Source organism: Desmodus rotundus, chromosome 11 (assembly GCF_022682495.2).
Source record: "Desmodus rotundus isolate HL8 chromosome 11, HLdesRot8A.1, whole genome shotgun sequence".
NCBI lineage: Eukaryota > Metazoa > Chordata > Mammalia > Chiroptera > Phyllostomidae > Desmodus > Desmodus rotundus.
This window is the reverse complement of record NC_071397.1, coordinates 94,632,643-94,653,008: the sequence shown is the minus strand read 5'-3', so window position 1 is coordinate 94,653,008 and position 20,366 is coordinate 94,632,643. Positions and strand designations below refer to the sequence as shown.

Below are 20,366 nucleotides of genomic sequence, written 5' to 3'. Positions count from 1 at the left end.
ACCTGTGATGTTATAACATCAGAGCACACTCTTTACTTGTGTATTTGCATCTTCTGTATATTATAAAAGCAGTATGTATATTATATATTCTATATACTCGGAAATCAAATCCTTTTATCCTATGTCCGTGTAAGTCTTATTGGTTAGTTAATTCTTTTTTTGTTTTTTATCACAAATAGGCCTTTTTATTTACCACCATTAAATGTCTGAATTTAAACAGATTCTTGGACTGGGGGCTCATATCCATCAGCTCGTTCAACTTTAGCACCTGTCTCATCCCCAGTAGCTTTTCCAAAACTGCTACCTTCACCATGAAGCTCCATGAGTTTTCCCTGTTCAATCTTGGGCTTCTTCAGCATTTTGACTTTTCTAACAAAGACACCATGAAGCGGATACAGAGATTGGCAAGCCTTTCCTATGACTTTCCCAATGCTGTCTGGGATCAGTTTACTGACCACTTCTTTGAAGTCGTTTGTCTGCACCTCTCAGGTCATGATTTCCATCATCTTCTTTCGGATTTGGCGGACCTGTTGATGCTGAGCACAAGAGCTCTTCCGAATCTGATTGTTGCATTTTTTAGTAAAACAACACAGAATAAATGAAGCAAATACCCATCAGTTGTCTTGACATCAACATGAGCTTCAATCACGGTCTGCCATTTGTTGACCATGGAGCACGTTTTGTCACGGGTAAAATCCATGCCTGGAAAGGAGTCAGGCAGTGTTTGCCCTGAACATCCTCAGTGATCAGCTTGGATTTTCTAACTGCAACTTCATCATTCTGCAGATCAGCCAGGCTCACTTCAAATACTCGGCCCTTCAGACCATCCGATGTGGTTTTGGTTCCCAGAGTTCTCGTGACTAGTGTTTTTCCAGTATTTCTCATGTTGAACATAGCTGGTGCTTTCACATCATACCAATCTTTCTTAGAACACGGATCAACCACTTTCTTCTTTGCTCCCTTTGGGCCACCTTTCGCCAGGCGCTTGTTCTTGCCCACCGCCACGGTGCTGCTCGGAGAGCCAAAAGGGCGGTTAGTTAATTCTTGTATTTGCTAAGATTCTAAACCAGCATCAGTAAGTTAATTATGTTCGGTGCCAAAGTCTTAGGATCTCTTTCCCTCTTAATTTTTGAGTATAAACCTACTTGAAAGTCAGACTTAGTTTCACTTGCATCAATAGTGATCTTTGATCTCCACCCCTCACCCCCTACCATTTCATTGGTTACCAAAAATTGGGCAGGATTCTTATTCTACCTTATAACTGTCTTTCAGGTCTCTATCCTCTCAGGCCTTCTAACACCTCCTCTGGACCATTACATCAGTTTTCCAACTGGCCTTCCAACGTCCAGTCTCTGCCAAGCCAGTCAATCTATCACATTATAGCCAGAATTACTTCCTCAAACACAGACAAGTTTAGATCACTCCTGTTTTTCAGAACCTTTACTGGCTCTATATTCCCAGACAGATGAAGTCCAAACAAATCACAATGGCATATGACCAGTTTACAGTCCAATCACATCATCAGTCTGGGCTAAAATGATGTTTTCTACCAACCAGCATCCACTCCTGCCTCTGCTCAATGAACATCCATCTGGCTCTCTTAAAAACGGGGTGGATTCAGGAAGAGTGAAGAAAGTATAACCCATTCCCAGACCTCAGTGTGCACACACTTTGGCAGGAGACATGGGCATGTCAATAAATAAGTATAACTGAGGTGGGGACTGCGGTTTGGCCCCAGTCTGGTGCATCACGTCCCATGAATGCCCACTCACCCATTCTTCCTGTATTCTGGCCATGTTGAACTTCTTGCTACCCTAAAATGTGCCAGGTTCTTGATACCTGCGTATCTTCATCTCCAGTGTTTGGAATGTCTTCCCTGTAGCTCTGCCCAGTGAGTCCCTATCCATCTTTCAAAACTTTGCCCGCTACCCCTACTTCCATGAGGCCTTCCCTGATACTCCCAGGTACAATTATATGCCCCTTTTTAGGGCTGCCTAGTCTCACTTTATACTTTGCTGTATCAAATTCTTACATTGCATTGCAATCATTTGTTTAAATGCCCTTGTCTTCTGCTACAGCAAGGGCAGCCCTGGATGTTACGGAGTTGTGGCACGCAACTGGATTAGAAAGCAAATGCAGAGTTGTAAAGGTCAGCAAGGGAAAACCAGGCCCCAAGAGCAAAGTCACTTAGTTAATTAATTAGCCCATAACTCTCTCTAGGCTAAAATGGGTGACTTTCCCAAGAAAAATCACTGAGCCAAAGTCCAGCCTGTGTGTCTCTGCAGATCAGCGTCTGTACAGGAATGTTCGTATACACAAAGAGACGGGGTGATGTGGACACGCATTTACCACCTCTGTGGCCACCACCCAGGCCAGCCGAGGGGCTGGAGGGCAGAGGGAAGTCGCTGCTCTTCCCCCAGCCAAAGGCAGCAGAAGTGGGAGCATGGGTTCTTCCCCACCACCTGGGATCCTGCAGCTCACCCCAACACCCCAAGACCCTGGGGGTCCCTAGTCGCTCTGCCCCCTCTTCCACGGGCAGTGGGGGAAAACCGTTCATGCCTGACGCAGCCGGCAGCCTGCTCCTTTGGCTCAGCTCCCAGCACTCCCCTCTCTCGTCCAAGGCACAACAATGGCTTGCCCGATCCTTGAAAGGATCTGAAGTAATCGCAGGACAGGCTCCAGACACCTGGGTGTCACTGCAGCTCCTTATTACAGTAACTCCATCCTCTGTCCTCTGGGAGGCCACAGCAGCCCGCCCGGCGTGTGGAGCCTGCTATTTGGCCAGGCCTCCATCCTGACGCCTTCAGGCCAACCTCAGTGAGGTCGGCTCTGGGGAGGGTAGCTTCACTGCACAGAGGAGAAAGCCGGAATTCAGAGTGGCTTACCCAGAAGACAGTCACTAAGTACAGCCGTCCGGGTGAGTTAAGAAGAAAACCTAAGCTGTGCTGTGGACGTTCAAGAAAAGCACGTCCCAGAGCCTGCGCAGCCACAGTCCCTGGGAAGCAAAATTCGCTCCCTGTTTCTTCGCTGGAATGAAGTCTACAGCACTGCTTTTGAAGTCATTATGTAAAATTAACTTCAGAAAAAAAGAGGAGCACAACCTCATAAAGTCGGTTAGGAAAAAAACAGCTTCAAAACTGCCAGTCTGCCATATCGACCGACCCCAGAGCCTCCCAAGTGGAATGCAGTGCTTGCCCAGCCAGTGATTGGGCTTGTGGGGGGGGGGGGGTACAGCCCTGCCCAGGGCCAGGCAGGATGGAAGGAGCCAGGTGGGAGCATCAGCAAGCGTTTCAACTTCAAATGGAGCACAATCTCCATTTCTGTAAACTCCCCCTTCCAAATAAACAACGGGGCCCCCAGCTGAAGATGAGTCATGTCCCACCCCCGGGTTCCCCCAAACCACACACTCCTCTCAGAGCCTCGGGGGTCATCTGCAAACATCCCAACCTCAGCCAGGGCCGTTTATAAAAGGGCTTGTGTTTAACTTTATTCTATTTAATTCCAGCGCTTTCTTCCAGTACCCAATCTGTACGTAATTAAAATCACATTGCAGCAAACGCTGAATGGTATGCTAAGTTTTGCCATATGTATACAATTGCTTGGTTGTAGGATTTGGCATGTCTGCAGTGATCCATTACGAGGGGCGAGCCTGGCTTATTTTGGAGTATAAGTTATGTGCTTTGGATCGGGTCTGTTTTCTACGTTTACTAATGCTGTCCGTGACGCTTAACCCTTTGTCAGCGGTCACCACGGCGTGTTCCTGCATTTCCACAGTGACACCACCGCACCTTGGCTCAAAAACTATCTGGCTCATGGAGGAAGGCTCCTTTGAAAACTTTCCATTTTCTGAACCCAAATTAGCTTTCTCAGTCTTAACAAAGGCTGAACAGATACCATCAAAGCCCCGGGCTCAAGTGGAATGGAATGGAGCAAATGCCGATGGAATCATCGCATCCAAATCCTACAGGCAGACAGAGGGCACTCCTTGAAGCTTGAAAGAGGTAATTTTAGGACAAAAAGAGGAAGTTCTGTACTACTGTAGATAATAAAAATATGAAACTTGTGTCCCAAGAGGTAGCTGATAAAATATAAAGGGATTCACGAAGGAGTTAGCAAAGGCCCTGCTGACAGATCTACCTCTGAGGAACATTCCTGACATTCTGAGACGAGGGAGGGAAATCCTATCTCTCCACCTTAACACACACACCCCCCTCCGTCCACCTTCACCGCACAACAACAAAACCCCCAGGCCTTTGTCGGAGGAGGCTTTCTGGGCTGGATGGGCCTCTGGCCGGACTCTGTGCTCAGACTCCCCGTAGTCTGTTACTATAGCTGGGAAGTTGCGATTTTGCCTTAAGACGTTCTTCAATATAGATTTCAGAATGAGTTGAAACCTCTCCTAACATGTGACATGCAGAAACACATGTTCTTAATCTGTGGGTTTAAAATTGTTTTCGAATTACATCAATGAGACATATCCTCAGAAGAAGAACCAGGCCACCCACCCTCACACACAGGGGTATAAGAGCAATGTAGGATAATACTACTCTGCAGCTTAATGTCTTACAACAAGTCCACTCCTAAAATTCCTTTAAAAGGGACTTTCACTGGGAGCTTAAAAAAAAAAAAAAAAAAAAAGGAGCTTTGGAATCCAGAGAGTGTTAGCTTGTTGCTGGAAGCAGGAGGCAGGCTAAGCTGCTCAGAGGGGAGTGAAGGCAGAGGTACCAGCATCCCCAGGAAAGGGGGTCGGAGAAAGAAACGCCTTCCAGTTTCTCCAGCAGACCCCGTTCCCAAACAAGAGCTGGAATCCTTGGTTCTCAGGGTCAAACACGAGGCTGCAGCACGTTAAGATTAGAACACTGCCGAAGGAAGCTGGAGGACTCCTCCCTTAAAACAGGTATTGTGGGATGTTTACAGATAGAACTAAAGACAAAATGTTTCCTATTTAAAGCTTGGGTACGTGGCAAATAATGGAAAACAGAAGAGCTGGCCAGTCAAGTGAAAAGATAAAATGAAAGTAGGAAGATGCTACAGTGGGAATAACAGCCTGAAACTAGGGGACAGAAAACCAGGCGGGGAGGAGGCCCGCCGGGGAGGAAAGATTTCCAGAGGGTAGCTGAGACTGGGGGATAGGATTTTGTCTGACAGGATGCTGCTGCCTGCGGCGGCTTCGCCAGTGTTAGCCTCTCAGCTGTACGAGTGTGTCCCCCTCACATGGCCGCAGGGAAGGACCCCACTCACCTGTCTACAGATGTAGGGACAGTCTCAGAAGACACTCGGACGCCACGGTGACAAAATTAATAACTAGTGACCGCCTCGACTCAAGTCCTATGCCCCTTTTTCCATGAAAATGCCATGATTACCGACTTGTTAAACGATTTGAAGGCGAAAGTAGAAAAAACGTTTTCCCCTTTTCTCCTTTCTTACACCTAGTATACAGGGATGGGCAAAAGTAGGTTTACGGTTGTGAGTATGTGAAAGTTTATTCTTATATTCTTATTTATTATTATGTTGTTTATTTGTATCACAACTGTAAACCTACTTTCCCTCATCCTTGTATATAAGTAAGTGGGCTCCAAATGTCTTTTTCTCCTTTGAAGGATATAACTTAATCTTTAGAAGAGAAGTAACTAATTTAGAGCATTTATAGGATTATTTCTGAAATGATACCATAACTCTCTCCCCCCCCCCACACACACATACACACTGATTATCTAAGTAGTAATCAAATTCAGGGGGAAATGGTCGGGCCTCTCAGGAGCCTGGAGTGAAAAGTCCTTCTTTCATGTTCCAACAAAATAGAAAAACGGCATATTCCATTTGGGACCTGCCCCTGGGACCAGCGAGGATTTCAGGGACACACGGTGGCTTTCTTCAGTATCAAGTAGAGTTACTACCCTATCAGAGGAAACCAGATGGAAAGAACAATAGATGCAAAATGTACTGTACAAAAGAAACAAATACTGTAATTATCACAGTCTTGATTCTAAAAATAAAAGAACTGACTGGGACCCAAGTGTCTGCGGGCAGACTGAGTCACCAACGAGCCTGAGTGGCGGTCCTATCTCTTATCTCTTTTCCGTGGACTAGTCCCTGCTGTTTTTCTGACCTTCTCCTGCGCCGGGTGGGATTTTATGTGTCACTGGTCTGTAGATGAAAAAAACTCATTGGAAACCAGCTCCCTATTTATTCAATACATTTTAGAACTTCTTTCCCTTGCCCAGGAAAATATAATACATAATTTCATCTTGGATATTTGCTCCCAAACACTAAACGTGCACATGTCTTTAACTTGGTTTCTTGGTTCAACAGTAGCTCGCACGCCCTATGCCACATATTACATAGAGTCGGATAGTAGTAGATCTGTTTTCTAGCTCCTCTTAAAGTTTAGAAAATAAGGAATAAGGCTTAAATTGAACTAGGAGTTAGCTTAGTGAAAAGTCCTTCTTTCGGGTTCTTCAGTTAGAAATAAGAATTGCTTTCGGCCCTGGCTGGTGTGGTTCAGTGGATTGAGCGCCGGCCTGCAAACCAAAGGGTTATCTGTTCAAAACTCAATCAGGACCTAAGCCTGCCTTGCGGGCCAGGTCCCCACTAGGGGGCACACGAGAGGCAACCACACATTGATGTTTCTCTCCCTCTTCTCCCCTTACCCTCTCTCTAAAAAATAAATTTCAGACCAATCCAGAGGGTCCAGGGTCCAGTCTCCACAACCACACATATCTTAACTGATAAGGAAGCATTAAGATGCTTTAACCAAAATAATTACTCTTTATTACCGTGGTAAATAAAGTATCCACAATTTTCAAACCCATTGTTTCTGCAGGCTAGAAAAACCAGAGGAACCTGAAAAATTCCCTTCTCAGGAGATGGTGAGGCTGAGAATTGGTAAGTGGCAGGGTGAGGAAGGCTGCCCCTTGTGCTGCAATAATCCTATTAAGCAGCTCTTAGCACAACACAGGCTGGCCTTGAAGGAGGCGGCTGCAGGATAATGAAGGGCCTTTGACTCTGAGGGTCACTTACTTGTATAGGTAAAACTCTAATCTCAAACTCAAGGGCTCATCAACAGAATCAAACTTTGAGCACAGGGCCCTTGAAGGAGCCAAATGCTCCTTGGAGCAAGAGGCCTTGCCTTATTTGGGCAGAATTAATTTACTCTGTTCACTAGAAACTCATCCTGTCTAGACTGCAGGGTCGATCTCAAGTGTGCGCGTGAAGAAGAAATCCTCTGTAGCTCCCTCGCCAAGGTGAAGACCTCGGGTTCTCTCCCAGCAATTGCAATCACTCTCAAGAGTCCTTCAGGCAATAAAGGTTGCTGAGGCAGCTGCTTCTTCATTAGCCAAGATTGAACAGAAACCTGTCGTGAGCAGAGCACTCATTGGCTGACACCAGCTCAGCCCCCGGTGGATGGCCAATCTAGATGAATCAAAATGCCTTTTTCTCTAGTTTTATCAACTACCAACAGATGGACGTTATAATCTCCAACTATGACTGTAGATTTGCCTGTTGCTCCCTTAAATTCTGTCAATATTGGCTTCATGTCTTTTAAGCTCTATTACTAAGCACATACAGATTGTTACGAATGTGTTCCTGGAGAATTGCCTCTTTTATCTCCGGGAACATCCATCATCCTTAAGTCTACTTTATCTCGTATTAATATGGCCACTCCAGCTTTCTAAAGCACACTGTTCACACAACACATTTACTCTATTTTGTTACCTTTGGCCTACCTGTACTTATATTCAAAGGCAGCCTACCACTTGAGGTTTTATCTTTCTTCAGTCTAACAATCTCCGCCTTTAAATTGAAGTATTTAGTCTGTTCAAATTCAATGTTAACTACTGATGTGGTTAGATGTAAGTCCGCTACTCTGATTTGTTTTCTATTTGTCCCATCTGGGTGTTCTGTTGTTTATTTTTTTTTTAATTCCTCTACTCCTCTCTTACCTTTTTCTGGACTAATTACATATTTTTTAAACTAGTCCTTCTGCCTTTTTCACTGTGCCTCTTTGCATTTTTTAAGAAGAGGTAATATGACTTGACAAAGAAATTTTAAAAAACCTAACAGCCCTGCTTCAGGACACTGTATCAGCACATAAAACTCTGTAATCAGTTACTGAGGAGGCCAAAGTCCTGCCCCCCAACTTCCCCCCCCCAAAGTCCTTATCAATAGCGAAAGACAGTTCTCCCTGTCTGTGAAAAGGCTTCTAGTGCGATGATTCTACACACTACATATATTAGACAAGTTTTTCTTTAAGTTCTCTTTACAGTAATTTTTACAGAGTCTAAATCCCTGAATCTTCATGGTCTCCACCCTAAGAACCCATGTTCCTGAACTCCTGTTCTGTTTCCTCTCTGCTCACACAGGCCTGCAATCCGTTCTCCGAAAACACGGTTTAAAACCAAGCTTCAGGCCTGAGAAAACTGAATAAATCTAACACTTGCCAGGAGTGCCCTCTTGAGGACGCCTTTATAAAAATGTTGAAAACTGCATTGGTGTAAATTGGTTGTAGCAGCTCCACCTTCTGGAGCTAAAAAAAAAGAAAAGGAAAAAAAAAAAAGAATCCAGAAGACATACTGGCTAAATTATGGGTGTCAATATATTTTCCTATTGGAAATAATTCTAACTCCTAAAAGACAAGACGACATCTAGCAGAAAAAGAAAGAGTGCCTCACTAAATGCAATCCCTACATGCAAAATAAAACAGCTGGAAATACGCTAACACCCAGGACAAATGTGGTTCCAGAGTTGTGGTTTGAGTTGTTAGTTTTCGACACTGCTCCTCTGGAAGGGAGGCGAGCTTTCTCCAGAGAGAGCGGTGGTGGGTGGCGGCTGTGGCTGTGGGCGTGGCTGTGGGCATGGCCTTGGCTGTGGCTGTGGGCGTGTCACACCGCAGTCAAGAAGAAGAGGTCTGAGGAAGGAGTCAGAGAGACAGGGTTTGCATATGTACTCTGCCATTTAAGTGTGCCCTTGGGGAATTTTTCCAGTCCCCCTAAGACATCTGCAAAATGGGATGAGAGAATTGACCTGAGAGAGTGTGGAGAGAATCAGGCAGGGGAGGCAGCAGGGCCCAATCCACAGGAAGTGCTGGTAAGCACCAAGTGCTCCTATTATCTATAGTTATAAGAACTCAGATGAGGGGCAAGACACCACTTTTGAAACAAATCACCAGGATGCTTCTTGGGTCCCTTGTTACCGCACACTTTCCCCATTAGCTAAGAAAAAAATGTTTCTAGGTTTTTCACCCTTCTCTGAGACATCATCAGCTAAATGAAAGCAATAACCACTGTGAACTTCGTTAAGGCGGTTAAATCGCCTGCCTGATTTCCACTGCCACCCAAACACGCAGGCACACGGAGGCAGCCATCCTGACTCGAGGCTGGAGGTGCGTTCGGGACACTTCCCGTTCCCTCTGCCCCAGCCTCTTGGACGCGCAGCCCCCAGTGCTGAGAACTTCTTCATCGGCGCCGAGGCTCCTCTTTGTTTTTGTTCATTTTTTTGTTCTACATGTCCACCTCTGCCCACATATTCCAACAGCTCAGAAAGCTGGAAGACTAGCAGGAAAGTCTGTAAGACTTGAATAGTTTTGGAAAGAGAAGGAAAAAGAGGCAGAAAGATAATGATCTCAGTTTCTAAGAGACTGAACACTGGGTGCTGGGAAAACACCTGATACGGAAGCACCATGTCGGAGAGCTCGGGTTACGGTAACATGGAAAAGGACTGACAGGGCGGAGGAGGTAGAGCCTGGGGGACACGGCTGGACTGTGCAGAAACAACTTTGCAAGCAGCCAGCACTTTGCTCAGGGCCACGGCTCAGGGCCAAGTGCAAACTGGGGACATGGGGGCACGCAGACCCTTAAGGCAAACACTGAGCATCCTCCTAGGGCCTCAACTGTATGTAAAGACTGGGAGGAGGTGTAGTCACTGAGTTAAGTGGTTTGATATATAAACCATGACTTGTGCATTAAAACAAACCTATATGTTGGAATAAAGTGCAGTTTGCACACATTTTTATGCTCAAACAGGAGTACGGTGATTAAACAAGACGTTTCTGTGCTTGTGACTAACTAGTGCTATGTCCTTGGCCTCCCGGTGGGGATTTACTTTTCCTCCTTTGACGTGAAGGGTCCGTGGATGGGAAAAGGTAAGACGTGCTGCTGTATACGAACATTAGGAAAACGCCCCTTACTCCAGGCATGGTTCTGTGAAACCTCTTTCAGGCTTGCCCTGTTGACCATTCAAAGTGCCTCTGACATGCAAGTCTTTCCTCGGGGAATGAATGTGCATGGAGGATGTGCAGAACCTTCTGGAAGATTCCAGATGTTGCCACTTGTAGGGGATCAACTCCCCTGACAGGCCACCGACCCTTCTGCCCAGTTCCCCAGCCTTTAAAGGTGACAGATGTCAAAGCGTGTCAGGGAAGCAGGGTAGAGTGAAGAGTGGACCCAGGGACAGGCTGGACTGCCCTTCCTGAGAAAGAAGAGCTGTGACAGAGACAGTGTGTAAGTTCCCACCTCCCTCCAGGGACCTAGGAAGGCATGGGAAGGGCCTACAGGTGAAAACAGAAGCCACACATCGCCGTTCCCAATGGCCTCACTGTGACATCTTTGTTAATCTTGATATGCCCAGATGGAAAACTTAAAAGGGAAGGTGATAAACAGAAGCTTTGAAAATCAGAAACACATGAGTTAAAGCCTGCGATGCTGGCTTTTGTTTCTGTCTTTGCATCTGGACTGCCATGGAAGCTTGTGGGGGGCCTGCCTGTCATAGAAGGGACAACGGTGCGTGCGCATGCCCTGAAGTTCAAAAGCACCTGCCAGAAAACCTCTAGTTCTGCTTCTTAAAGACATTAACGTCCAGTCGTCACAGCGCAGGTCCTGTGAACCAGGTGAATGTAGTGATTCCCACTTTCTGGTAAGGAGACGGGCACTGCCGATTACTATTACTAGTTTTCTCCCCGAGGATGTCGACTCTATCGAGCCTACTCAGGATAGACATCTGTGTAAAGTCCATGGAAATCGAGTATGAGGGTTACTTACGGCTTCAGATCAAGGTCCTCTTTCACTTTAAAAGTTTTAAAAGGCCAATTTAAAAACAGAGGGTATATTTTGGTACAGAAAGAATGGGAATCACAGGAAAAAACAAAACTGGTCCCCAGTTCTCATCTGCCTATTGTGTCCCAATGTTGTGTTCTCACGACGCTGCGTCTGGGCGGGCTGGCTGACTGGTCAGTTTGGAGCAGTCAGGGTAGGAGAGGAGAGGACAGCCCCAAAAGCCCTCTGGGGGCCTGAAGGGGACCCTCTCCTCCATGGGAAGGAGGGAACTGTTTGCAGTCTGGCTAATGCCAAGAGTCACGTGCCCTGAGGGCATGGGGAGCTGGGCGAGGCCCCAAGTCAAATGCTGCTGGAGCTGTCGAAGACAAGAGGCAGAGATCTAGAAGCTTCCAGCCCCTGCCTTGAGCCTGGAGGACACAGAAACCTCCCAGGGCCGACTGACACCTACACATTTTCAGGAAATTCACTCCCTCCTTACAGCGCTTCCCACGTTCCCCTGGGTGACCCTCGGTGAGCCCATAGGGACCCCCAGCCTTGCCCCGCATGCCTCACTCCTGTCCCTCTCTGTCTATCCTGTCCTGGCTCCCACGAGGGATCTGGCCAGTTCCTAATGAAATAACAGCTCCCACGTACTGAGTCCCCACCATGCTCCCAGCACTGTGCTGATGGCTTTATCTAACGCACGTCATTGGATTAACCCTTCCAAGAATTCCCATCTCTGCTTTCCACCTACATCACCCCTGACCGGTGGACCCACAGTGTTCCCGCTCTCTCATCCCCCTGCCCGTCCACACCCCACACTACGACCGCAGGGCCTCTTTGTTGGACAGCAAAATGGTACCACAGGTATGCACTCAGAAATCCGTGACTCCTCCCTCCCCATGCCCTCACACCCAGCCCCGCAGAAAGCCCTGCAGAGGCGCCACCCAAAAACATGCACCCTCTTCTCTCACTTCTACTTCTCTCATCTTCGTGGGGCTCCCGTGACCGGGTCTCCCAGCCGCCGCCCTGGGCCCTGGTCACTCTTTCCTCCCCGTGGCCGCAGAAGAGACGTGATCAGAACGTAACATTCTCCTGCATAAGCCTCCTTGGGGGCTGCCCATCACACTGACTTTAGTCTCAGCCGGAACGTCACCTGTTTGGAGAGGGTCTCTCCTTGGCAACACTTCATTCCCTCTCCCCACCGCCCAGAACTCTCGCCTTCAGACTCTTGCTGCAGTCCTTGTGCACTAATTGCAACTAAAATCACTTAGCCATTTTTTGTGGCTCTCTGTCTGCCTTAGTACATAGAGACCCTGCACATCCCACATGCACGGGAACACGTGCCCCGCCCCAAGTTCATCACTGCACCCCGGCGTCTCAGTGACTACTGGTTGAAGGTCAAGTAAGCGATCTGGCCGGTACTAGGGTTTTGTCCTGCCCCTTCATTCCACCCCACCTGCCGTGTCCTGCTCTCAGCTTCAGCTCATTTGGTTTTAGTGAAACATCCCACCAATAGCCCTCCTGCCAGAGGGCTGAGATCACACATCCTGATGGCGACCTCTGGCTCCCAGTTCCCACCTCCCTGAGCAAGAACTGCAGCATCTGAAGTCTGGGGAGAAATTCCAGGGCTATACATCTGTCTGGCCAAGGCAGCTTCAAGACACAAGATGAGTGACAAGTTATCAGCAGTCCTGAAGTAAGAGGCCCTAGAATGACAAAAGGCTTCTAATGATTCCACTGGGTTTGACCATTTTTACCAACTACGCACTCATCACTTCCTTCACTGGACTGCCGAAATACCTGGCGGGAACTTGCCCGAGCACACGAAAGCCCTGTTCTCCCTCACCCGGCTCCCGGCCTCCTCTAGCTATGAGCAGGGAACCCAACACTTGCATGTGTTTACCTGTCCTTCTCTCCATCTCTTCCTGGGTGATCCTGGTAGACAGGGAGGTAGGGAGGTAGGTAGACAGATGTGGGGTTCAGCTCCAACCCCGCCACTTAAATTAGCCATTGGGTCTAAATTCCGTCACCCAGCTGAGAGAGAATACTTGTAGGTCTGTTGTGAGGATTAAGTGAGAAGATATATCTAAAACGCCTGGTGTGCTGCCTGGCTCCTAGAGAGTACCCCACAGCTTAAGAGTTGTTCCTGTATGTGTGTGTCACTAGCTGGGCCTGTGGGAGGGATGGAGGGGGGTGCATCCCTTCACAGTAAAGCCTCGATACTGGGGAACTCTGTCCCTGAGCCTGTTTCTGCAAAGTGCTGTCCTCTGTCGACCTCAGTCACCTTCAGAGGTCCCATATGCCTTCCCCTTCTAACTGCACTCACCCTGTTCTCTTCCTTAGGGGGGGAGGGAGGGGGCTTGTTTCAAAGTCACCAACTGTCTGCCATTTAACCCAAAAAACTTTGTTCTGGTTTTGTGGAAACATTTTATAAACTAATGGAGGTCATTTGTATTTTTATCGGTCTTCTGAAGGATCACGGATCTCAGAGTCAGGGTCCCCATGAACTGACAAGCATGGCTCACTTGCTGTCCCCGGGCCATTGATAAAGCTATGGATAAGGACCAGGGCTTGATTTTGCTTGGGTGACTTCTTGAGCAGTTTGGCTCCATACACAAAGCAGCATTAAATGGGACTGTGTCTTTATTTGCATTTCGTGATTGGAAACGGCAGCGATCTCCACCACACCAGCATGTTGATTCTCTAAAGATGCGACTTCCTAAGTCAAGGTTGTCAGGAGGCAAGTGCGTGAGGGCCCAGGGAACATGCAAGGAAAGTGTCACCGCCTGGCTGGCGCTACACAACCGACTGGGAAGATTCCAAGACGAGGACGAAGGGCCAGTTCTAGCCTCTCTCTGCCCACTTCCTGCTTTCCAGACATTCTCTACGCATGAGGGGAAGTAAACAGAGGAAGGAAATGTAAAGTCTGAATCATTTTTTCCCTGATGGTGACTAAAACGTTTTTCCAACATTCCACGAGGATTATACAAACCTGTGTCCTCCCTCGGTCCCTACCCGAAGAGCAGGCCTTGTTCAGTGGAAGGAGAGGACTGACCATGACTCTTGGGGTAGGAGGAGCCGCTCCTCGGATCATCCTACTGCACAGTCACTTCCCACCCACCCTGCTGGAAAACAGCAGTCAGCGAGAGAACACTGCCTTTGCTCAGCGTTTCCTACGGACATTCTGCTGGCTGGTTCGAGAAGGAGCAGTATTTCTCTCACCGTAAGCTGGAATCTTGTCACGGTCCTGGCACCACGATCAGCCTGACTCAAACAAAAAGACCTGACTGCCTCCTGGTGGGCGTCACCCTAAGATGTTCAGACAACGGAACGAAACAGTCACTCGGATTCCCTCCGGGCCACACTCAAGACAGAGTCACAGGGCCCCGCGCATCTGTGCAGCCGCGCCCCCTCCTCACGGTGCTCCAGGCTGGCGTCCTTGTAATGCTAGGCAGCATCTGTCCCCTCGTGTCCAGTGCCCCTGAGCTGGGCTTTGAAAATCCTCATCATGATAAGGAACCTTGAACTCGCATGCCAACCTTCATCTAAGCATCTCAAAGTTCCTTGCATGTGAGTGGAAATTCTTAAGAACGTCAAAGGGGAGATGCACGTTGGCAGTTCCGCCTCAGAGATTCCCACTCAGGCCAGTGGCAGGTCGGGCACTGAGGCTGTGAGTCACAGAGAGGCAGCTTGCTACTTGCCTCCATGCTTGGCCACATGGTACGTTTTGGCTAAATATGCTTCTAGGGCCTACCTGCCAGGGATGTTTTACCACTGAAATCCACGGTTGCCATTAAACAATTGATTATCCTTTGAGGACCACCACAGTCTATTGAAGGAAAGAGGCCATAGACCAACAGTGGGGAAAGGAGTAACTTCTGGACAGAAACACGACCAGAACGGCCCAGCCTCTGGGCACGAACCTCACTGTGCTACGACTGCCGTGATTACAGGCCATTCACCGCAAACATCTTTGGCGCAGGCACCAAGCTGAGTGCTGCACATGTATCCCCCCTTCTTATCTCCATTGTAGAGACGCAAAAACAGGCTTGAGAAGCGTCAGCCACGTGCTCACAGTCACAGAGCTAGTCAGGGGTAGAGACTCCAGAGCCAGAACTCTTCCCACTACTCGCGAACACTCCGGATAGCCACGGCCTTCCCAGAAATGCCTGCAACTCACACTCGTTGCCCCTTCCAGCCCAGCACAGCCTCCTCGCAAAGACAGAATGCTAAGCAACGTATTTAAGGCGATCTTGGGGTAATGCGAAAGAAAAGTGGTATGTTACCGTGAACCATGAAACTGACTTGACCATGTCAAACAGAAGGCAACTCATTTTTCCGTTAAATTTTCAATGAATCAACCATGGCTCACTTCCTTCTGATCTCTACTCAAACAAATGTCATCTCCTCGACGAGGTCTTCCCCGACATCTACACATAAAGTGTCAGCCTCGTCCCTCTGCCTTCTATTCTATCCTCCCGACCCTGCTTCATTCTCTTCGTAGCATCTACACCCACACAAGATATTATATCGACGTTGTCTGTCTCTTCCCCCTCGTCTATGAAATCAGGGACTTTGTTCTACACATTGTTGTATTTCTGGTACTAGACAGTGCTTGGCCAATATTAGATGTAATCTATTAAATGAATGGAGATATTTGTTGAAATCTTCAATCAAGCAAAATGCTGCGCTACAGGCACAGAAGGCAGAAGAGGTGGAGTGCCAAGTTCCTTGGTTCCTGTCCCTTCAGGTTCAGACCCGCAGCTCCTGTGACATCCGTGCAGGGACGCTACCCTCTCGCCTTGAGCTACTTGCTGCTCCCTGCTATGCCTTTTCCCACCCCCAGCTTTTGCTCTGAGGTTTCCTTGCTTTGGAATCCCATTCCTCCTGCCCATAGTCGAAGCCCGGCTTATAGGCCAGATCTCCTGTGAATCTAGCTCCATCCCTCTGCTCCGCCTTCCAAAGAATCACTCTTCTCTGGGCTGCACGAACTTTCTCGCTCCTCTGTTAAAGCACCGATTTCATCCTGCCTCATAGAAGTTTTATGTAGGTCTTCCCAACCATCTCCAGGACAAGATCTCTGTGCCTTACTCATCAGCTTTTCATTCTTTTACATGGCAAGCAGGTTCTTGGCCGAGTGGGAACTTAATAAATGTTTCTAGAATGAATGCAATCCAGACAGCACTGCTACGCCAGCTCCCACGGGGAGGACCAGCGAGCGCAGCCCAGACGAAGAGCAGGACACTCCTCATGGAACATCCAAAGTTCAATGACAGGGTTCCTTATCCAAACCACTTTAAGTCTTGTCTTTTTTCCTAGAAACACTCAAAATGGTCTATGACTGAGCAGTATTTTTCATGGCGTTAGACTCCAGATTACAACCCGAAAGGTGAAGTGGTATTCTGAGGCCCCCGGCATTTATTTCAGGCACACAGACCCTGAGCTACCAAGTGACAGGAGCACTCTGGCACTAAACAGTGGGCACGCCCGACCACAGCAGCGTCCCCACGGTCTCAGCGCTGTACGACAGCAACAACACTGCAGAGGGCTGAATGCTCGCTGGTCTGCGGCCCCGGCGGGGTGATCTGCAGGCGGCGTCTGGCGTGTGCCTCACAGTAACTATGCAAAGGATGGCCACTTCCATGACCTGCCTGACGGGACTGTCCAGCTGGCACAGAGACCACCGATGGGGAACACAGCGAGCTCTGTAAAGCAGAGAGCGCAATGACCAGGACGTGTGCTGTCCACAGAGGAGGTGTCCACGTCCGGGCAACTGAGACCGAGTAAGTCCCTCGCCGCCCATTTCCCTGACTTGGACTCTCGCATCGTGTGCTGCTAAGATGAAGTCACTAGAGACAATGATGAACAATGCTGGACTGTGTGTAAATATAAGAAAAGGTGGTCAGACATGGTGAAGCAAGGAGCCTTGACTTTGGCTGGTGAACACACAATACACTATACACATATGTTCTAAAATGTGCACTTTGAACCTATACAACCTATTAACCAATGCTAACAACTTTTTGAGTCCCCGTGGTTCCCAGGAGGTGCTGGGAGGGAAGCGGTGGGGACCACCTGTGACTGTGGAGGGGACGGCCCGTCAGGCCTGAGGAGCGACAGTGAAGGGAGCCCGTCACACAGTCCTGAGAGCAGAGTCCGCGAGGTGCTCTGCAGGGAAGTGACGTAGTGCCCATGTGCCAGGAGAGGCTGGCCTAGAAGAAGGGTCAGGAGGGCTCCCAGGGGGCAGGCACATTTGAGTGGAGGCCTGAAGAATGAGTAGAAGCTGGCCGGGCTAAGGCGGGGGTTGGGAGGGCAACATCAGAGAAAAGCGTAAAGTCCTGGAAAAATATATTGTCTCCAAAATATGAAAGGAAATGGCAAAGCTGAAATGACTGTTTAATAAAGTTCAAGTAAGACAAGACACATGGTCAGTTTTATTGTTAGGATTTAGGAGTCACAAATACTGCCCTGTACTTGTTAAAACATGCAGGCTGCGATGCCCCGACTCCACAAGACCCTCGAGCACGTGGAAGAGGACTTCGAAACCACAGGCGCCCTTAATGGAGGCGCTCACAGGCAGGTAACTTCAAACACTGAAATACAAAAACCTTTAAAAATACTTTGCGCCAAAAAAAAAAATTTAACATGGCAGGTGGGTGCATTTTACGATATTTGATAGAATATGAGCTGGGAGCCTTCAAAATAAAAATACTATATGCCCCTAAAAGCTTGCTGCAGCCCTCAGGGTGTGGTGTCTTTGTGGGACCAGAGAACACCCGCACAGCCCGAGACCTGGGGGGTGGAGGGTGGAGAGGAGGGTGGAGAGGAAGGCACAGAGGCAGGCAGAGTCAGAGTACCGTAGGCCTGCACAGCTCACGTAAGGTTTCTGGGTTTTATTCTTGAGAGATGCTAAGAGATGTGTGTGACGCGTGTGTTTGCACAATCAGACTTACATTTTGGAATGTGGTGTGGAAAGGACATGGAAGGAGACAGGCACGAAGGCAGGGCCTGTTAGGAAGCTTCAGGAATAACTCAGCTAAGAAATAATGGGCATCTGAATCAGGGAACGTGATGGAGGGTAGAGGGACACCCAGACTGGAGGATCTTTCGGTCTTTCATAAGGCAGCTTCTTGGGCCTGAGCTTGGACCCTTACACAGAGTTCTGTCCCGCAGCCACCAAGAGTGCCCTACCATAGTTCAAGTGATGCTCCAGAATATTTAACATTCTAGAGGGCTGGGAAGAAGCGGCGGGGAGACCTTAAGGGGAACACAGAAAATCACATTAGGGCATAATTCAGGCTTGGGGTCACGTTTTGTATGGGTTGAATTGCGGACCCATGTCCTGAACTCTGAAACCTGCAAATGTGACCTTATTTGGGAAAGGTGTACGTGAGTTAAGGATTTCTAAATAGAATCATCGTGGGTGGGCCCTAAATCTAACGACAGGTCTCCTTTAGAGAGAAGGGGGAAGACACAGGGAGGAGGAGATGGCCGTGTGAGGATGGAGGTAGCCCTGGGAAACTAACAGAACACACACAGAGCAGGCACGGAGACGGGCACCCCAAGAGGGACCCCAAACTGTTCCTCATCTCCACTTACTCCTCACATACGCAAGGGCCCGGAGCAGGCTGGGCACAGGGGCCTGAGATGTGGTGTCCCTGTGCCAGACTCTGGATGACCTTCTTCCAGTCCCGCCCACGGAGAGCTTGCTCTGTGGCCCCCTGAAGGCAAGGTCACGTGACTAGGGGGCAGGTAGGGAGTGAGAGGACTTAGAAGGTGCACAGAGTCCGTCTAGGGGAAGAATTGAGAGAACAGCCAGTCAGAAGGAGAGCAAGGGATTGGAGAGGCTGAGAACAGCCACAGAGCCCTGGAAAAGCTTGAAGGAGATGTTCTCCAAGTTCTGAAAAGGAATGTCTCTAACCTCTCCGCCTCCCGGCACCAGCTCCTCCATCCTACCATCCCTCAATTGCCAGGGCAAAAGTAGCAGGCCCCTGGCTGCTCGGTACCATCCTTGTCCTTCCTGGCTGGGGTGGCAGAGTTAAACTCCTGGGTCTGTTCTTGGGCCACTGAGCACAGCTGGGTGGGCTGCCCTCCGCACAAGAGCACCGATGAGGGTATGCAGGGGCTGGACCCCAGCTGTGCTCCTCTCACCGCTGTGTACCCTTGAGGCAAGGGGGCCCCCTTCTACCACTGCACAAAGGTGCAGGCTGTGCCAGCAGCAGCCCTGTGCTCTCTGGGGTCTGCTGGCCTCGGTCCCCAGCAGCACACCCCGAATGGGCTCCTCCTCGTCTCCAGCAGCAGTAGCACTGAATTCTCTGCCTCTGCCTCCATAAGGAAATTGCATCCCCTGGGGCCATCCAAACCTCCCCTCTCCTTCCTGCCATGTCCCCACACGGGACAGGGTCTTCCTTTCCTGCCCAGGTCAGCCTCTTCTGCCCAACATTGCTAGTGCAGCTAAGAAACACCTGAACTAGTACACACTCCCGTCAAAACAATGACTGTCCCCTTCGGGGCGAAAGTCCTCATACACATGAGAACCATGACATCAGGCCAGGTGGACCGGCGTGTGAAGGAACAAAGGAACAACAAAGGTATTTTCTAGGCTCTACCACCTGGAGGGGTCGGCCAGGCCAGTTTACCCAGAAAGCTTATGTAACTGTTTGAGAAAACTATGAACTAGCCTATAAACGTCCACGCCCTTTAGAATCAGTTATAACAAGAATGTATTCTTTCCTTACTTGCGCACTTAAAAACAAAGAAAGAAAGAAAAGTTTGAGATCACTCACATGACCCGGCAGCTGAAGCGGGAGGTAAAGACAACCTGGTCACGCGAGTTCTCTTCATCACAGACTCTGACCTCGAATGATCAGGCCTGATTCCCAGTAAAGTTAACAGCAGCAGTCACAAGTGACAGTGTGACATCACAATGCAGAGGGTGTTTGACACAACAACCCGGTGAAACCGTTGTGCATGGAACCTACTTACAATCATTTTCCCCTGTCATCCTGAAAACAGCCGAGCTAAGGAGGCACACTGGTCCCCATTCTGCAGACGGGACACTAAGGCTTAGAGAGAGGAAGGTGAGGTTAAGCACTGCACCAGGTGGGGCCGGGATTTTAAGTGCCAGGTAGTTGACTCCAGAGCCCGAACTGCTAACCAGCAGGCCGCATCCTCTCCTGGGAGGGGCCTTCAGTGGAGCCCACAGACACCTTCCACCCACAGCTCCGACCACCAGGCAGCCCTGGGCGCGACCTTTTCCCTCTAATCCTTGGTGTCCGTCTTGGGGAGAGGCCACAGGGAGTTGTCAAACTCCTTCATCCTGCCAAACCCGTT

General features: G+C 49.0%; 1 protein-coding gene and 1 pseudogene across 9 annotated transcripts in view; both read right to left on the bottom strand.

Moving 5' to 3' along the window:
- The window catches only part of SCAF8 (SR-related CTD associated factor 8), a 171,622-nt gene that overhangs the window by 24,146 nt on the left and 127,110 nt on the right, over positions 1–20,366 (bottom strand). The gene's annotated exons all lie outside the window — the stretch shown is intronic.
- On the bottom strand, positions 194–19,377 carry LOC123478888 (small ribosomal subunit protein eS1-like; annotated as a pseudogene).